The sequence below is a fragment of the Salvelinus fontinalis genome, chromosome 25 (genome assembly GCF_029448725.1).
Source record: "Salvelinus fontinalis isolate EN_2023a chromosome 25, ASM2944872v1, whole genome shotgun sequence".
Lineage (NCBI taxonomy): Eukaryota > Metazoa > Chordata > Actinopteri > Salmoniformes > Salmonidae > Salvelinus > Salvelinus fontinalis.
The window spans coordinates 30812861-30833925 of record NC_074689.1 but is presented as its reverse complement, the minus strand read 5'-3'; positions in this window follow the sequence as shown (position 1 = coordinate 30833925).

The following is a 21065-nucleotide window of genomic DNA, read 5'->3' as shown; positions in this document are numbered from 1 at the left end:
CTACAGTGGAGTAGCTCTCCAGGAACAGGGTTGGAGATCTCAGCCCTGATCTAGCCTAATTGCCATTTTACTTAACTTGATTCTAAATGTATGTTTTTATTGTGTGTGTATGTCAAACATTTGGACACATACTCATTCAAGTGTTTCTTAATTTTTTTACGTTGTAGAATAATAGTGAAGACTTAACCTATGAAATAACACATGGAATCATGTGGAAACCAAAAAAGGGTTAAACAATCAAAATATATTTGAGATTCGTCAAAGTAGCCATCCTTTCCCTTAATGACAGTTTTGCACACTATTGGAGGTCAGGTGATTGTGGAGGTCAGGTCATCTGATGCAGCACTACATCACTCTCCTTCTTGGTCAAATAGCCTTTATACAGCCTGGAGGTGTGTTTTGGGTCATTGTCCTGTTGAAAAACAAATGATAGTCCCACTAAGTACAAACCAGATGGGATGGCATATTACTGCAGAATGCTGTGGTAGCCGTGCTGGTTAAGTGTGCCTTGAAGAAATTTTCAAAATTCTTAATGTTCCGCATTGACGGACCTTCATGTCTTAAAGTAATGATGGACTGTCATTTCTCCCTGCTTATTTGAGCTGCTCTTACCATTGATATGGACTTGGTCTTTTACCTAATAGGGCTATCTTTTGTATTCCACCTTGTCCACATTCCTACCTTGTCACAGCACAACAGATTGTCTCAAAGCACTAAGAAGGAAAGAAATTCCACAAATTAACAAGGCACACATGGTAATTGAAATGCATTCCAGGTGACTACCTCATGAACCTTGTTGAGAGAATTTTTATTTTATTTTTACCGTTATTTTACCAGGTAAGTTGACTGAACACCTCAGTAATGACCTCAGAGTCAGGACACCCGTTTAACGTCCCATCCGAAAGACGGCACCCTACACAGGGCAGTGTCCCCAATCACTGCCCTGGGGCATTGGGATATTTTTTAGACCAGAGGAAAGAGTGCCTCCTACTGGCCCTCCAACACCACTTCCAGCAGCATCTGGTCTCCCATCCAGGGACTGACCAGGACCAACCCTGCTTAGCTTCAGAAGCAAGCCAGTAGTGGTATGCAGGGTGGTATGCTGCTGGCTAGAATGCCAAGAGTGTGCAAAGCTGTCATCAAGGCAAAGGTTTGCTACTTTGAAGAATCTCAAATATAAAATATATTTTGATTTTATGATATCCTTTTTTGCTTACAACATGATTTCATATGTGTTATTTCATAGTTTTGATGTCTTCACTTATTCTACAATGTAGAAAATAGTAAAAATATAGAAAAACTCTTGAATGAGGTGTCGCCAAACTATTGACCGGTACTGTATATACATTCACTCACTCACCGTCCAGTTTATTCATTACACCACCCGTTCACAAAAATGTTTTGCTCCTATAGACAGTGAGTCACCTGGCCATGGCTTGCTATATAAAACAAGCAGACAGGCATCGAGGCATTCAGTTACTATTCAATTAAATGTTAGAATGGGCAAAACAAGTGACCTAAGCGACTTTGAGCGTGGTGTGATCGTCGGTGCCAGGCGCGCCGGATCCAGTACTTAAAAAATGGGCACCCTCCTGGGCTTTTCACGCATGATGGTGTCTAGGGTTTACTGAGAATGGTGAAACGAACAAAAAACATCTAGTCAGTGGCAGTCCTGTGGGCAAAAAAAGCTAATTGAGAGGTTTTTGAGTCCACAATTGAGATTTTTGGTTCCAACCACCGTGTCTTTGTGAGATGCAGAGTAGGTGATGTGAACGGATGATCTCTGCATGTGTGTTTCCCACCGTGAAGCATGGAGGAGGAGGTGTGATGGTGATTTTCTGGTGACACTGTCTGGGATTTATTTAGAATACAAGGCACACTTAACCCGCATGGCTACCACAGCATTCTGCAGTGATATGCCATCCCATCTGGGTTGCGCTTAGTGGGACTATCATTTGATGTTTCAACAGGACAATGACCCAAAACACACCTTCAGGCTATTTGACCAAGAAGGAGAGTGATGGAGTGCTGCATCAGATGACTTGGCCTCCACAATCACCCGACCTCAACCCGATTGAGATGGTTTGGGATGTGTTGGACCGCAGGGTGAAGGAAAAGCAGCCAACAAGTGCTTAGCATATGTGAGAACTCCTTCAAGACTGTTGGAAAATCATTCCAGGTGATTACCTCATGAAGCTGGTTGAGAGAATACCAAGCGTGTGCAAAGCTGTCATCAAGACAAAGGTTGGCAATTTGAATAATCTAAAATATATTTTGATTTGTTTAACACTTTTTTTTGGTTACTACATGATTCCATGTGCGTTATTTCATAATTTTGATGTCTTCACTATTATTCTACAATGTAAAAAATAAAGAAGAACTCTTGAATGAATAGGTGTGTCCAAACTTTTGACAGGTACTGTATATATTTATTTTCTTAAATATTCTAAGTAGAGCTTTGAGAACTAATGAAAAGTATTATACAAATTGCATTTATTATTATTACTACTTCATTACTTTGCCTCTGACACACAGCAATATATACATTCAAAGTGCAGGATTATTGTTAAATCTTGGATGACTCAAATGCATTTGATGTTAATTAATGTGTTATGTGACCCAGTCTGTCAACCTGGAAATAAGACAGGTAGGAACTATCCTCAGATAGGACACATTGTGTTGCTGTCCAATACATCCACAGCATCACCCGTATTTGAGCCTACAAGCACATGGAGATAATTTCAGTTCTTTGAAGTGACATTTGAAAGTCGTCAAACGTATCTGTTTTGGAAATGGTGCCGTAGACAAGAGCGCAAACAAACAAAACACCCCATAGCTTACAGTATATCCCATCCATGACCTCCAAGTGACCTTGACGTGACGATTTTCTCTCTGTTTTGACAGCTGTAACCTGACCACACAACCAGAAAGAGACAGTCGTGACTTAGTGCTGGGCTGCTGTAAGCGACCTAGGGGACAGCCTCCATGTTATTTTTCTGAACTTGATATGCCTAATGATATTTTCAACACAGCACATTGGACATTCCTTTGTTTTAATCGAGCCTTTCAATCTCACAGAGGGGGTCGCAGTCCCAAAAAGTGATTTAGACCTTGAGAAAACAAGACCTTATGGTCATTTTTTGGAATGTATATTTTGAGTTTGAGCTAAAATGCTTGTCTTTGTTAAAGGTGTTTTGGGTCATTTTCCTGTTGAAAAACAAATGATAGTCCCACTAAGCACAAACCAGAGGGATGGCGTATTTCTGCACTTTAATTGAAGAGTGTTGCGCTACTTACTTTGTGTAAAAACCACCTCCAGTTATTACGAGGACGACAACATCTAATGTTGACTTTGCCTTCCATACAAATCCTTCCATAAAAGAATTGACCTTATTTTTGGTCACTTTCTCATTATAAAATCATGGTGAGATTAATGCTTCCGCTATTGATGGCTTTAATGTGTGCCTGCGTTAGCCATGCATGCATCCAATTTATTTAGGCAAGTCCACATTATTCTCACATTTTAGAACGTAATAAAAATTAGAATATCAATGCATTGGCAAGGCCCCAAAAAATTATTTATTCTTAGTGGTAATTGCCTACTTTGTCCCTTTTTACATGCTTTATGGGGGGGGGGGTTATATTAGGCCCTATATGTACTATTATATAAATTATACAATTGTATAACATTAACGTCCATAAAAATTACAATAAAATGCTTGAAAAAGTCCCTGAATGTCCTTGCATTTGACTTGCCAATGTCTGTATGTGTCACGACTGTCGTATGAATAATTGGACCAAGGCGCAGCGTGAGTAGAGTTCCACATTTTAATGACAGAGAAACTTCCAAAACAACAAATGTATAACGATCGTGAAATACGTAGCGCATATAGGCACTCATACAAAACAATATCCCCCCCATAGCAGGTGGGGAAAAAGGACACACTAAGTATGATCCCCAATTAGAGGTAACGATTATCAGCTGCCTCCAATTGGGAACCATACACACACCAACATAGAAATATAATACCTAGACACCCCCCTAGTCACGCTCTGACCTATTACACCATAGAGAATCCCGAGGGCTCTCTATGGTCAGTGCGTGACAGTATGAACCCTGCTTAAAGGATGAATAGTCCTAGGTCTATTTTCTATATGGAGTTTTGGGCCAATTTGTATACATTCACTTTTATTCCTTTAAGTAAACATGTGCAATAACATGAACATCCTTTTTGTTTCAAACCATTTCAAAATGATTTATGGAAAGACCTATGTACATAAACGGAATCCACTGAACCTCTTTTTGATGTATCCGCATTCCCGTGAGAAGACTCCTCTGGCTCTGTCCTGAGGAAAAGACACTGAGGCTGTCAGTGGATATAAGGGTGAAGTTTTGGTCAAACGAAGACTTGTGCTGGGTTTTTGTTGACTGAACAGAACACTACCTCAAGTTCATCTATGGTAAAAATGTTTTGGCCAACACGAAGGGGCCAGCTTTCCAAAACTAGATTAAGCCTATAGTTCTGGACAAAAAATGCAACAACAAAAAAGTTTCAATTGAAAGCGCTTTTTTTTTTCAAGGGCTAGGTTAATGATCTGACTTCGATCCAGTTGAAACATTGTCTTGTGTGCATCTCAATAAACCACAAGGAAGCATTACATAATTGCAAACATTATTTTTTTCACTAGAATATTAAATCATGGGAAGTTAGAGATATATATATAAATGGATAAAAGCACCAGTAAAAATGCAATTCTGTGGCTAACTCAAACTGTGCATGCTATTCAAAGCATTGACCTTTCTGGAGACATTTTGAGAGAGACAGGTTAAGGCAAAGATGAGGAGAGAGCTCATGGAGTGTCTGTCTTGTTGAACCAGGAAATGAATATCTGTTTTCAGATGCAGTAGTCTATACCTAGATTTTGCTGCTGGGGGTCTGGTTCTTGGTAATATCATTAAAGTTAATGAGGCATGTATTACTTATTTACGTAAAAGCTCATGAAGCGGACTAAATAGAAATAGACTAGACTCGAGGAAGACGTTGTTTGTCTTTGATTAGCCATGTGTGAATATCACAAAGTATTAAAGTAAACCAAATTCCAATGTTCCTCATTAAAAAGCATTGAAGAGAATTGGAATTTCAGTGTACTTCCTGAATTGTCCCCAACCCTGGTGAATGTGCTTGTGTAATAATAAGCAGATAGATATATCGTATCTGACGGATGAACTGTGATAAGAGAATAATCTTCAGATGAAGTTCCCAAGAATGTTGTTATGTCACTCAAGTCTGAAGAATTTCATAGGAGTAATTTTGCAACGACCACCTTTCAGAGCAATAGTAGATTACGAGAATGTCTACCCACTGAGAGGAGTGCATTAAGACCTTGCAGCAATCTAAATACCATAGCAGGGACAGAAGGAGGCAGATGAAGGAGAGGACGGACTTTACAAAGAAACCCTTTCAGTATCTATCAAAACTCCTGGGGGACAAAAGATCAGGAAAAAACATAGCAACGAAGGAAGAGGTGGAGGAACACCCGTAGAGTCCACAGCGACCCCGGGTGTGAAGAGAAGCTGGAGGAGATTGCAAAACTCATCAAACCAACTTCCCCTTTGAGGTGTCGGCACCCAGCTGATGGGGATGTGAATGACTTTCTCAAGAAGACCAGGGTAAGATCAGGGCCTAATGGTATTCCGTGCAAGGTGTACAAATACTGCGAGCGGCTCAGAAGGGGACTCTCGAGGCTGCTGAAAGCGGCATGGAGAATAGACTGGCTAGTTGCTGAGTGTTTCATTTCAAAAGAAGAGAACTCCACAAACATCAAGCAATTCTGAAAACATTTCACTCGTCAATGTATGTGACCGTTTCTTTAACACGTTTGTTATGGGATCTTATTGCTTTGGCTAGAATAGTTGTAAACATTGGGGAATACAGACATAATCACAAAGATGTCCTGAACATGGCATGCTCCTTCAACTGAGGCCTACTTACTGTACAGTGCATTATTACTTCTCTAAGACCGTGTAATCAACTAACATTATTTCATGGAGGCAATGACTATTAAAAAAAGGCTTGGCATATACAATCAGCATGTGACATGATCATTTTATGTGATGTTTAATTTTCCTTACATCATTAAATTGGATGAATAAAATGCATAATTCTAGAAGGTCGTAAGTAAAGTTATGTAAAATGGAGGGTTCTAAATTTATATGGCAGTATGGCACTTTATAGATGACATTATGTTCACTGAGTTATACAACACTATCAGAACACTCACATCCATCATTTGTACCATATTCATTATGCATACTTGTCAAACATATACAGTGCCTTCAGAAAGTATTCAGACCCCTTGACTTCTTCCGCATTTTGTTACGTTACAGCCTTATTCTAAAATGTATTAAATTGTTATTTTTCTTCTTATCAATCTACATCCAATAACCCATAATGTCAAATCAAAAACAGGTTTTTAGAAAATTTTGCAAAAGTATTAATTATAAAAAACTAACAGTACATTTACATATGTACTGAGACCCTTTACTCAGTACTTTGTTGAAGCACCTTTGGCAGATTACAGCCTTGAGTCAAAAAATCTAATCAAATATAATGTTATTTGTCACATGCGCCGAATACTGTGAAATGCTTATTTACAAGCCATTAACCAATAATGCAGTTCAAGAAAGAGTAAAAATATTTAATGAATAAACTAAAGTTAAAAAAAATCGAATTAAAAAAAATCACACGAAATGCACATAATATAAGAATATTTAGAAGATTAATACACAACACAGAGGAGAAAGAGGACGAACATCAATAGAGTAATAACGATCAAGGGAAATGGTGCTTTTTCTGTAATAGGGAATTATCAATGGAAGTGGTTTGTTTTCAGTTCAACATCAGTTAGGAATGTCAGTCCTGAACGTGTGGCACGTTCTCAGTGATCCAATGTTACACGGAGTGGACCCAAGAGCAGACTCAGCCGAGGAGACTGGGATGAAGTAACCAAGATATTTATTGACACACGGGGAAACCAGGTGCAGAAGCTGGAGCGAGAGGGGTTGAGACAGGGTAAGCAGGTCCAGAAGGGAATCCAAGGGAGTAGTAGAGTGGGGAATCCAGGACAGAGTAGCAGGATGAGGAGACGTGGGACTGGAGACAGGGACCAGAGAAAGAGCGGGCAGAACTGTAGCGGAGAGGAAAACAGTGTCAGGCAAGGAAAACAGGCACAACAGGATCTGAATAGTAACAAATGGTTAGAAACGTAGACTGAGCAGAGATTACGATCTGGCAGCGTGGAAGTAGCAGGGCTGAGAATTTGTAGAGGTCTTGATTATGGAACAGGTTGCAGCTGGTGGGGATCTGCTCTGACTCCAGTACCCCTGTCTCCACCCACACAATCTCTCTCTCACACACACACACACACACACACACACACACACACACACACACACACACACACACACACACACACACACACACACACCAGGGAGAGAGTACTGGGGGAGTGGCGGCAGGTCAAGGAGACACAGGATGAGCAGTAGATGGCAATGCAGGAGCAGATGTAACATCCAATCTGAAATAGGATACTTGTTATTTGGCCATTGGCCCAGCTTTATTGCAAGGAATTCTAAATGGTCAACCACAGGCTAGGGCTGGGTTATAAACTACATCCTATCCCTTTGTTCTGTGGAGAGAACCACAGGAGAGAGAACCACAGCAGAGCATCACTGAGGACAGGTGAGGTTGAATAAACCTATTTTCCTCCCCCTGATTTGTTTGGGGTCTGTGTTATTAAAGAATAGCAACTGCTAACAATAAGGAGTCTATATACAGGGGGTACCGGTACAGAGTCAATGTGTGGGGGTACAGGTTAGTCGAGGTAATGTGTAAAGGGACTATGCATTGATAATAAACAGTCAGGTAGCAGCAGTGTAAAAACAAAGAGGGGGGTCAATGTAAATAGTCTGTGGCCATTTGATTAGTTTAGCTGTTCAGCAGTCTTATGGCTTAGGGGTAGAAGCTATTTAGGAGCCTCTTGGACCTAGACATAGTGCTCCGGTATCGCTTGCCGTGCGGTAGCAGAGAGAACAGTCTATGACTAGGGTGACTGGAGTCTTTGACAATGTTTTGGGCCTTCCTCTGACACCGCCTGGTGTAGAGGTCCTGGATGGCAGGCAGTTTAGCCCCAGTGATGTACTGGGCCGTACGCACTACCCTCTGTAGTGCCTTGCGGTCGGAGGCCGAGCAGTTGCCGTACCCGGCAGTGATGCAACCAGTCAGGATGCTCTCGATGTTGCAGCTGTAGAACCTTTTGAGGATCTGAGGACCCATGCCAAATCTTTTCAGTTTCCTGAGGGGGTATAGGTTTTGTTGTGCCCTTTTCACGACGGTCTGGCCTACCACAGTTGTGTCGTCTGCAAACTTAATGATGGTGTTGGAGTCGTGCCTGGCCATGCAGTCATGGGTGAACAGGGAGGACAGGAGGGGACTGAGCACGCCCCATTGAGGGGCCCCTGTGTTGAGGATCAGCGTGGCAGATGTGTTAATACCTACCCTTACCACCTGGAGGCGGCCCGTCAGGAAGTCCAGGATCCAGTTGCAGAGGGAGGTGTTTAGTCCCAGGATCCTTAGCTTAGTAATGAGCTTTAAGGGCACTATGGTGTTGTCATGACGTTGGCAGTGGTGGTAGGTTTATGACAGTCATAAATACCTCTTTCCCCCTTTTTCTCTTCCCTACTGATGTGACATAAGAAAACCCCTTGGTTAACATAGAGATTCTGGGGACATCAGAAAGTGGGGGGGAATTAACTATATTCTGGTAATCCGACCAACTGAACATATGCGGTGGTACTTAAGGTATATTATGTCAGTTCGGTTACCCTCTGACACATTCTCATCAATGATAGAATGACAAACTCTACTGTGGAAAGTCTAAACGTCAGAGGTATCGAATTCACATGGAATTGTTGTTTAATTCAAACGTTTGAATGTGAAATTATTTGTGAAGAGATTAAATGTAATTTTAGTTTCCAAATGAGAGACTTGGATTTTCATAAATTTGGGCTTCTGCTCAACTAGGGGCCCGCCCCTGGGAAGAGACATGGGTTGTAAACTTTTCAGACACACCACTCTCCCTCCACTATAAAAGCCATTGACAAAAATATAACTTCCTGTTCCGTGGACACTAGGATGACGATCCAATGTCAGAATGGTTCAGATAGTAACTACAGAACTAAGCCAACATCAGCATGGACTTTGGTTCTAAATGGTATGAACTTTGAACTCGTATTCACTACAGAAGTGATACCTCCTAGCCGTTGAGTTAGCAACAGCTGCTACAAACACAGGTTAGGAAGGACAGTCAGAGTATCCCGTCTACTCCACAACGACGTTACCACATATCCAGTGACCGCCAGAGGCATTCTTCAAAGGACAGAGGACTCGGGTTGGCGATACGGTCTTCCATCTACCACCAACCTACTGAAGCGCAGCTCAGAGTAAATATTTATTGCATTTTCCTTTTTCAAATGGGCGGTAACTTAGAATGCATAAGATATTGTATTTACGATAGCACAGCTCGCCTATGTTCCAGTCTCCCGCTCTTTCACTAAAATCCCGCCCCTTTTCTTTGTGTAACAAGCTGTCATATCTATTCCGCCCGCTAGGGACGTTTGCCTTTATGACGGCAATTTGTGATCAAGTTATGATTTAATTGTGTATGTGTGATTCTGTGTGATTAGTTAGGTATTTAGTAAATAAATAATTAAACACAATTTTGTATTGCTGATTCAACTTGTTGGCCAGGATTCTTGCAGATAACCAAGGATTTACAACTTTCAGATGAGACAGAATAAAATGACGATTAATGTGACTGCTATGGATGTAAAATATTACTAAATCTTTAAGAGTTTATTCGAAAGAAAACAGCTCTATAAATATTATTTTGTGGTGTCCCTCTCTAGTTAATTACATTTACATGATTAGTTCAATCAGGTAATATTAATTACGGAGAAATTATTTTATAGAATAGCATGTCATAGCAATTAATCTGGCATAGCCAAAGACACGACAGTGTTGAACGCTGAGCTGTAGTCAATAAAAATAATACTCACATAGTGTTCCTTTTTGTCCAGGTGGGAAAGGGCAGTGTGGAGTGCAATAGAGATTGCATCATCTGTGGATCTGTTTGAGCGGTATGGAATTTGGAATGGGTCTTGGGTTTCTGGGATAATGGTGTTAATGTGAGACATTACCAACCTTTCAAAGCACTTCATGGCTACAGACCTGAGTGCTACGGGTCTGTAGTCATTTAGGCAGGTTACCTTAATGCTCTTGGGCACAGGGACTACGGTGGTCTGCTTGAAGCATGTTGGTAATACAGACTCAATCAGGGACATGTTGAAAATGGCAGTGAAGACACCTGCCAGTTGGTCAGCACATGCCCAGAGCACACATCCTGGTAATCCATCTGGCCCAGCAGCCTTGTGAATGTTGACCTGTTAAAAGGTCTTATACTCTTCGGCTACGGAGATCGTGATCACACAGTCGTCCGGGAACAGCTGATGCTGTCATGCATGCCTCTGTTGTTTGCCTCGAAGTGAGCATAGAAGTGATTTAGCTCATCTGATAGGCTCGTGTCTCTGGGCAGCTCGCGGCTGTGCTTCACTATGTAGTCTGTAATAGTTTGCAGGCACTGCCACACCCGACGAGCGTCAGAGCCGGTGTAGTACGACTCAATCTTAGTCCTGTATTGGCGCTTTCCCTGTGTGATGGTTCGTCGGAGGGCATAGCAGGATTTCTTATTAGCTTCCGGGTTAGAGTTTTGCAACTTGAAAGCGCCAGCTACCCTTCAGCTCAGTAAGAATGTTGCCTGTAATCCATGGCTTCTGGTTGGGGTATGTACGTACAGTCACTGTGGGGACGACGTCCTTGATTAACTTAATGATAAAGCCAGTGGACTGATGTGGTGTACTCCTCAATGCCATCAGAAGAATCCCAGAACATATTACAGTCTGTGCTAGCAAAACAGTCCTGTAGTTTAGCATCTGCTTCATCTGACCACTTTTTTTTATGGACCGAGTCACTAGTGCTTCCTGCTTTAATTTTAGCTTGAAAGCAGGAATCATGTGGATAGAATTATGATCAGATTTGCCAAATGGAAGGCGAGGGAGAGCTTTGTTTGCGTCTCTCTGTGTGGAGTAAAGGTGATCTACATTTTTTTCCCCTCTGGTTGCGCATTTAACATGCTGATAGAAATTAGGTAAAACGGATTTAAGTTTCCCTGCGTTAAAGTCCCCGGCCACTAGGAGCGCCGCCTCTGGGTGAGCGGTTTCCTGTTTGCTTATTTCCTTATACAGCTGACTCAGTGCGGTCTTAGTGCCAGCGTCCGTCTGTGGTGGTAAATAAACAGCCATGAAAAAATTAAACACTTTTGGCAAGTAGTGTGGTCTACAGCTTATGAGTTTCTCGAGTCTTCCTTAGATTGAGGCACCAGCTGTTGTTTACAAATATGCACAGACCGCCTAGTCTTACCAAATTTTCTATAGGATTGAGGTCAGGGCTTTGTGATGGCCACTCCAATACCTTGACTTTGTTGTCCTTAAGCCATTTTGCCACAACTTTGGAAGTATGCTTCGGGTCATTGTCCATTTGGAAGACCCATTTGCGACCAATCTTTAACTTCCTGACTGATGTCTTGAGATGTTGCTTCAATATATCCATATACTTTTCCATCCTCATGATGCCATCTATTTTGTGAAGTGCACCAGTCCCTCCTGCAGCAAAGCACCCCCACAACATGATGCTGCCCTGTGCTGCATGTTTGGGATGGTGTTCATCGGCTTGCAATCCTCCCTCTTTTTCCTCCAAACATAACGATGGTCATTATGGCCAAACAGTTCTTTATTTGTTTCATCAGACCAGAGGCCTTTCAGGTTATGTCGATATAGGACTCGTTTCACTGTGGACATAGATACTTTTGTACCTGTTTCCTCCAGCATCTTCACAAGGTCCTTTGCTGCTGTTCTGGGATTGATTTGCACTTTTCGCACCAAAAAACGTGCATCTCTAAGAGACAGAATGCATCTCCTTCCTGAGCGTTATAATGGCTGCGTGGTCCCATGGTGTTTATACTTGCGTACTATTGTTTGTACATATGAATGTGGTACCTTCAGGAGTTTGGAAATTGCTCCCAAGGATGAACCAGACTTGTGGAGGTCTACAATTATTTTTTTCTGAGGTCTTGGCTGATTTATTTTGATTTTCCCATGATGTCAAACAAAGAGGCTCTGAGTTTGAAGGTAGGACTTGAAATACATCCACAGGTACAACTCCAATTGACACAGGCTAATTTACATTATTTATCAGAAGTTTCTAAAGCCATGACATCATTTTCTGGAATTTTCCAAGCTGTTTAAAAGCATAGTCAACTTAGTGTATGTAAACTTCTGACCCACTGGAATTATAAGTGAAATAATCTGTCTGTAAATAATTGTTGGAAAAAACTGACTTGTCATGTACAAAGTAGATTTCCTAACCGACTTGCCAAAACTATACTTTGTTAACAAGACATTTGTTGAGTGGTTGAAGAAATTAGTTTTAATGACTCCAACCTAAGTGTATGTAAACTTCCGACTTCAACTGTATATACACTGCTCAAAAAAATAAAGGGAACACTTAAACAACACAATGTAACTCCAAGTCAATCACACTTCTGTGAAATCAAACTGTCCACTTAGGAAGCAACACTGATTGACAATACATTTCACATGCTGTTGTGCAAATGGAATAGACAAAAGGTGGAAATTATAGGCAATTAGCAAGACACCCCCAAAAAAGGAGTGATTCTGCAGGTGGTGACCACAGACCACTTCTCAGTTCCTATGCTTCCTGACTGATGTTTTGGTCACTTTTGAATGCTGGCGGTGCTCTCACTCTAGTGGCAGCATGAGACGGAGTCTACAACCCACACAAGTGGCTCAGGTAGTGCAGTTCATCCAGGATGGCACATCAATGCGAGCTGTGGCAAAAAGGTTTGCTGTGTCTGTCAGCGTAGTGTCCAGAGCATGGAGGCGCTACCAGGAGACAGGCCAGTACATCAGGAGACGTGGAGGAGGCCGTAGGAGGGCAACAACCCAGCAGCAGGACCGCTACCTCCGCCTTTGTGCAAGGAGGTGCACTGCCAGAGCCCTGCAAAATGACCTCCAGCAGGCCACAAATGTGCATGTGTCAGCATATGGTCTCACAAGGGGTCTGAGGATCTCATCTCGGTACCTAATGGCAGTCAGGCTACCTCTGGCGAGCACATGGAGGGCCACCCCACACCATGACTGACCCATCGCCAAACCGGTCATGCTGGAGGATGTTGCAGGCAGCAGAACGTTCTCCACGGCGTCTCCAGACTCTGTCACGTCTGTCACATGTGCTCATGTGCTCAGTGTGAACCTGCTTTCATCTGTGAAGAGCACAGGGCGCCAGTGGCGAATTTGCCAATCTTGGTGTTCTCTGGCAAATGCCAAACGTCCTGCACGGTGTTGGGCTGTAAGCACAACCCCCACCTGTGGACGTCGTGCCCTTATACCACCCTCATGGAGTCTGTTTCTGACCGTTTGAGCAGACACATGCACATTTGTGGCCTGCTGGAGGTCATTTTGCAGGGCGCTGGCAGTGCACCTCCTTGCACAAAGGCGGAGGTAGCGGTCCTGCTGCTGGGTTGTTGCCCTCCTACGGCCTCCTCCACGTCTCCTGATGTACTGGCCTGTCTCCTGGTAGCGCCTCCATGCTCTGGACACTACGCTGACAGACACAGCAAACCTTTTTGCCACAGCTCGCATTGATGTGCCATCCTGGATGAACTGCACTACCTGAGCCACTTGTGTGGGTTGTAGACTCTGTCTCATGCTACCACTAGAGTGAGAGCACCGCCAGCATTCAAAAGTGACCAAAACATCAGCCAGGAATCATAGGAACTGAGAAATGGTCTGTGGTCACCACCTGCAGAATCACTCCTTTTTTGGGGGTGTCTTGCTAATTGCCTATAATTTCCACCTTTTGTCTATTCCATTTGCACAACAGCATGTGAAATGTATTGTCTATCAGTGTTGCTTCCTAAGTGGACAGTTTGATTTCATAGAAGTGTGATTGACTTGGAGTTACATTGTGTTGTTTAAGTGTTCCCTTTATTTTTTTGAGCAGTGTATATTTCATATGAATATTAGATTGTGTTATTTGTGATAGGGTTTAAATGGTTTGTCTGATGGAGAAACTGCTGATGTTAATGTAAATTTAGGCGTACTCATATCGAGGGTCCAGTTCACTGCTGATTGATTCATTTCACTGATTGGCAAGAGTTCACTCACACAGTCCCTGATTAGAGGGGGAAATGAAAATCAGCACCAAGAGACATTTTAGTCAAGGTGATATTTTATCCCACCTCTGAATGTTGTAAAGGGGCTCAGCAACCAGTGAGCCGTACCACTCTCAATTGTCTTACCATGATTTTCCAACATCTTTTAACGCAGTGTGCGGTATCTGTAACGCAGTGTGCGGTATCTGTAACGCAGTGTGCGGTATCTGTAACGCAGTGTGTTACATGCTCTTTTTTCTCTCTGCCTTTGTCCTCTCTTTGGTAGTTCAAACCTTTGAAGCAGTGTTTGTTCTCACGTTTACACCAGCGCAGAGCCTCCGCAGCCGGCCTGGTCAAGGCTCACCACGATAAAGGGCAATTCATATCTCTTATATCTACAGGTCTGATCGTAATGAAGACTTGTGGGTTATCGTTGTCGTGAATAATGACTATGAATGTTTGTTTACTAAAGATTATGGTCTCCCCCAGAAAACACAGTAACAGATTGAATGATTTACTGACAATATGACGTTAAGAGCATTGTTGTGCTATTTATTTAGTTTTATACAACGGGTGGGTCTAATCCTGAATAATGATTGTTTAAAAAAACACATTCCAGCCGGTGTCTATTCCACAAGTTACCACCAGCTAAATCTATGACATTAACCTGTCTAGGTTGAGGGTGCCGCTAGCGGCACTCCCCCCCCCACCCCCACTGAAAAGGCAGAGCCGCGAAATTCAAAGAATTTTTTTTTTTTAAATATTTAACTTTCACACATTAAAGTCCAATACAGCTAATGAAAGACACAGATCTTGTGAATCCAGCCAACATGTCCGATTTTTAAAATGTTTTACAGGGAAGACACAATATGTAAAGATGTACATCTATTACCTAAAAACACATTAGCATAATCCACCATCTTTTATTTGTCCACCAACACCAGTAGCTCTCACCAATTCGGCTAAACTAAGATATTTATAGCCCCTAACCAAGAAAAAAACTCATCAGGTGACAGTCTGATAACATATTTATGGTATGGGATAGGTTTTGTTAGAAAAATGTGCATATTTCAGGTAGATGGCATAGGTTACAATTGCACCCACCGTCACAAATGGACTAGAATAACTACATAGAGCAACGTGTTTACCTACTTACTAATCATCAAACATTTCGTAAAAATACACAGCATACACTAATCGAAAGACACAGATCCTGTGAATACAGACAATATTTCAGATTTTCTAAGTGTCTTACAGCGAAAACACAATAAATCGTTATATTAGCATAGCACAGGTGCAAACATTACCCCAGCATTAATTCTAGCCAAAGTGAGCGATAACGTCAACATCGCCAAAATATATTATTTTTTTCACTAACCTTCTCAGAATTCTTCAGATGACACCCCTGTAACATCACATTACAACATGCACATACAGTTTGTTCGAAAATGTGCATATTTAGCCACCAAAATCATGGTTAGACAATGGGGAAAGTAGCCCAGCTGGTGAGAAAATGTCCGTGCGCCATATTAGACAGTGATCTACTCTTATACATAAATACTCATAAACGTGACTAAAAAATATAGGGTGGACATCGATTGATAGACAATTTAATTCTTAATACAATCGCGGAATTACATTTTTTAAATTATCCTTACTTTTCAATACAGTTTGCGCCAAGCGAAGCTACGTCAAAAAACATGGCGTCCTAAGCCACTAACATTTTTCGACAAACACGATTTATCATAATAAAAATGTTCTACTTTGAGCTGTTCTTCCATCAGTATCTTGGGCAAAGGATCCTTTCTTGGGTCTAATCGTCTTTTGGTGGAAAGCTGTCCTCTTGCCATGTGGAAATGCCAACTGCGTTCAGCATGAACTGGAAGCGTGCCCGGCGATTCACAGCGTTTCAGAAATAAATGTCCCAAAATTGCACTAAACGGATATAAATTGCTATAAAACGCTTTAAATTAACTACCTTATGATGTTTTTAACTCCTATAACGAGTCTTAACATGACCGGAGAAAGATTACTCCCAACACTAATGCTTGGAACAGGTGCGGGTCGGTGTCCTCCTCGCGCGTGACGCACCAAGAAAAGAGTTGCTAGCTACAGGGTTTTTTAATTTATAGTGCCTGTGAACGCGCAATCGACCCCATTCAAATCGTCATCACGTAAAGGCATCCAGGGGAAGACGTAAGCAGTGTCCGTATACTCATAGCAATAACAGTGGCCTTTTAACTGACTCCAGATCAGGGGCCAAAATTTCTGAAATCTGACTCCATGTCAGGGAAATTGCTGTAGAATGGGTTCTGTTCCACTTAGAGACAAAATTTCAACTCCTATAGAAACTATAGACTGTTTTCTATCCAATAATAATAATAATATGCATATTGTACGATCAAGAATTTTGTGGGAAGCCGTTTCAAAAATTACACGATTAGCATAAATAGTGACAACAGCGCCCCCAGCCTCAACAGGTTTTAAAATGCCTATTTACTCTGTTCCATCTGACTGCGCAATCCACTGTCTCATCAGCCCAGCCAGGCAATTTATAAACTTCACCTCCACTATAAAATAATCTAGACAATATCTGACATCTCTTTTAGACTAACATTTAGCATTCTGGTGCTGTTTATTCAGTTCTAAGTACTCCATAAAGTAACTTTTTTAAATTTTTATTTATTTAACCTTTATTTAACCAGGAAGGGCTCATTGAGATTTAAAATCTCTTTTTCAAGAGCGTCCTGGCCAAGATAGGCAGCACCAAGTCATTACAAAAAATTACAGACAGACAACATGAAAAACTATAAGTAATCTAGTAAAAACCATTCATGAATTCACAAGAACTAAAAAGCAAAAGGCTTGTGCAGTATTCACAAATGAGTAAGGACAAGTGTATTATGGGATATTAATAGATAAATGGTAGAAGTAGGATAATGAGGTTTGGGCACCTGTGGCTTATGTCTTTTACTGCAATGGGCTAAATCAGGGTCACTCAGAGGGATTCTTGGTAGTCTTAAACAAATCTACTTTGAAACAAAAGTATACACCTCACACATGGTTATGGGCTTAAAAAAAGATCTGTACCATGTCAGATATGGTCGTTGACTGCAGGAAAGGGCTACGAGAGATTGCATAATGAGGTTTGGGCATCTGAGCCAATATTTCAAAAATGTGTTTAGTTCTTGTGCAACACAGTGTATGATCTGTTCTTCAAATGTCAGAAGATAAACACAATTTAGGGACAATTTAGAAAATACAAACATGTATAAGGCTGTCTACATAAAAAAATAAGCATGTTTCATTTATAAATCACACAAACCAAGCAACATCCAAGTAAAATGCATAGTTTCATGTCAAGTTTGACATGTATAAATCACACTGTTGGTTTCTTTAGTCAAGTGCTCAGCGCTTCACATAAGTAAACATTTGTGAGGCTGTGAGAAAACAGCCCTTGATAACTTGACATGCCATTTTGACAGAAAACAGTAGTGCACTTCAGGGCTGGCTGTCCATATGCCATCCCTTCTAGCATCCGTAGAAAGAGCTTTCACTTTTCAATGTGGAATTGTTTTAAGATGTCATACCAAGGATCATTTAGCTATTTTATTTTGAATTTAGGTATAACATATATAAACAAATTATTTTATAGAACATTTCATTTTGCCTTACTGCTATTAACCCATAGAAACGCATTGAATAACAGTTTCATACATGGAAAAACAGATAGTACAAAAAGACATCAAAAGTTTGTTTTAAGGTGTCTGTCCTTTATCAGAGAGATATAAGAAAGATCAGGATTTTTTTATTTTTTTTTACCCATATCTAAGCCCTTTTTTTGGCACTAAGCTATTTCCATAGTGCCTTCAGAAAGTATTCATACCCCTTGACTTATTCCACATTTTGTAGTTTTACAGCCTGAAGTAAAAATGGATTAAATATATTTTCTCACCCATCTGCACACAGTATCCCATAATGACAAAGTGAAAACATGTTTTTAGAAATTGTTGCTAATTTATTGAAAATTAAATACAGAAATATCTAATTTACATAAATATTCACACCCCTGAGTTAATACATGTTAGAATCACTTTTGGCAGCGATTATAGCTGTGAGTCTTTCTGGCTAAGTCTCTAAGAGCTTTGCACACCTGGATTGTACAATATTTGCCCACTTAGTCTTTTTTTTATTATTCAAGCTCTGTCAAAATGCTTGTTAATCATTTCTGGACAACCATTTTCAAGTCTTGCCATAGATTTTCCAGCAGGTTTAAGTCAAAACTGTAACTCGGTCAGTCACTCACTGTCTTCTTGTTAAGCAACTCCATTATAGATTTGACCTTGTGTTTTAGGGTATTGTCCTGCTGAAAGGTGAATTTGTCTCCCAGTGTCTAGTGGAAAGAAGACGGAACCAGGTTTTCCTCTAAGATTTGTCTGTGCATAGCTCCATTCCTTATTTTTTATCCTGAAAAACTCCCTAGTCCTTAGGGATTACAAGCATACAAATAACATGATCCAGCCACCACTATGCTTGAAAATATGGAGAGTGATACTCAGCAATGTGTTGTATTGGATTTGCCCCAAACGTAACACTTTGTATTCAGGACAAGAAGTGAATTTGCTTTGTCACATTTTTTGCAGTATTACTTTAGTGCCTTGTTGCAAACAGGATGCATGTATTCTGAAAGAAGGAAGCCTGTACAGTCTGTACCTCTTTACCTACTGTATTTATTTATTAATTTATTTTGCTCCTTTGCACCCCATTATTTCTGTCTCTACTTTGCACTTTCTTCCACTGCAAACCAACCATTCCAGTGTTTTTTTTCAGCTTTTATTTTACTTACTGTGTTGTACTCACTTCGCCTCCATGGCCTTTTTATATTTTTATTTATCTATACATATATCTGTTTGCCTTCACCTCCCCTATCTCACCTCACTTGCTCACATTGTATATAGACTTATTTTTATTTTTTTTCTCACTGTATTATTGACTATATGTTTGTTTTACTCCATGTGTAACTATGTGTTGTTGTATGTGTCGAACTGCTTTGCTTTATCTTGGCCAGGTCGCAATTGTAAATGAGAACGTGTTCTCAATTTGCCTACCTGGTTAAATAAAGGTTAAATAAATAAAAATAAAAAAGTCTGTCATTTAGGTTAGTATTGGGGAGTAACTACAATATTGTTGATCCATCCTCAGTTTTCTCCTATCACTGCCGTTAAAATCTGTAACTGTTTCTTGGCCTCATGGTGAAATCCCTGAGCGGTTTCCTTCCTCTCCGGCAACTAAGCTAGGAAGGACGCCTGTAACTTTGTAGTGATGGTGTATTGATACACCTTTCAAAGTGTAATTTAATAATTTCCCTATGCTCAAACGGATATTCAATGTCTCTCCCCCCCATCTACCAATATGTGCTCTTCTTTGCGAGGCATTGAAAAGCCTCCCTGGTCTTGGTGCTTGAATATGTGTTTGAAATTAATTGCTCGACTGAGGGACCTTAGAGATAATTGTATATGTGGGGTACAGAGATGAGGTAGTCTTTCAACTTATTATGTGTGTCGTAATGTGACTATCATTAATGTGATGACTGCTATTTATCAAATAATTACCTACTACGTTTAATTATTACTCTATTAATGAGTTACCGTTTCCCAAATTAACTCAAGAATATATATCGACGTCATACCAGTCATCAATCAATCATTTACTCATATCAGTCTCATTCTGAACATTGTTGACTCTGTAAATCTGCACGAACCCTAGCCTAAGTGATGAATCAGCGATACACAAATTGCCTTAATTATTTATTTACTATCTAAATTATCACACAGAAATACATAAACACGGTATAGGTTAACGATTACTAACATAATGCATATGAAAAATCCTTAGTGGACTAACACGTTATGATGGCTTGTTACAAAATAGAAAGGGGTGGGGAAAGATAAATAGTGGGAGAGGCAAAGGTAGTGGACTTACTTTTGGAAATTACGCTGACCGTAAATACTAATATTTAGCACCCCAACAATCGCTCATTCGGATTAGAAATGCAACATATTTACAGGTTGATGTCTTTCTCTGTCGTCTCAGTTGAAACCACTCTATCGGTCTATGGCGAGTAGTTCCATGTAAGTCTTTGGTTGTCCACCAGAGGTCACACTGTCTTTCTTAGTTGTAGGCTTCCTTGTCTCAGAGTGTTTGTTAGATGGATACATCAGAGTACCACACGGTGGTGAGAGGAATCTGTTCTTCCGGCCTTGTCTTTGGTCGAGTTTCCTTGACTATTTTTTATATATATATATAGCTGCAGACTGAATGTGTAGTCTAGTCTTCACCACTTGTCGAGAGTATCACAGGGTGTTAACATTTTTTGGTATTGTAGTTTTAAACCATTTGTCAGCAGTGTAGCTACCGTTCCACACTGTCTGGTCTCATGTAAATTCCAACCATTTCAACGTGTGGATGGTCCTCACGTTCTCTTGTCTAATACGTGAATTCCTCAGTGAGTCCTTTTAATCACTCGCCTTGGAGGGCGGTTCCATCATGTTGCCACAATGTCTGTGCTCACGTGGGCGTGGTTATTGACTTGGCAAAAGTTTATATGAAAAACAATCATCTCATTTAGAAGGCTACAATCACATTGCTATGGTATTTTTTTACAAATAGTTTAATATTCAATCATATAAGTTTTACAACATTAATATTTAAATCTG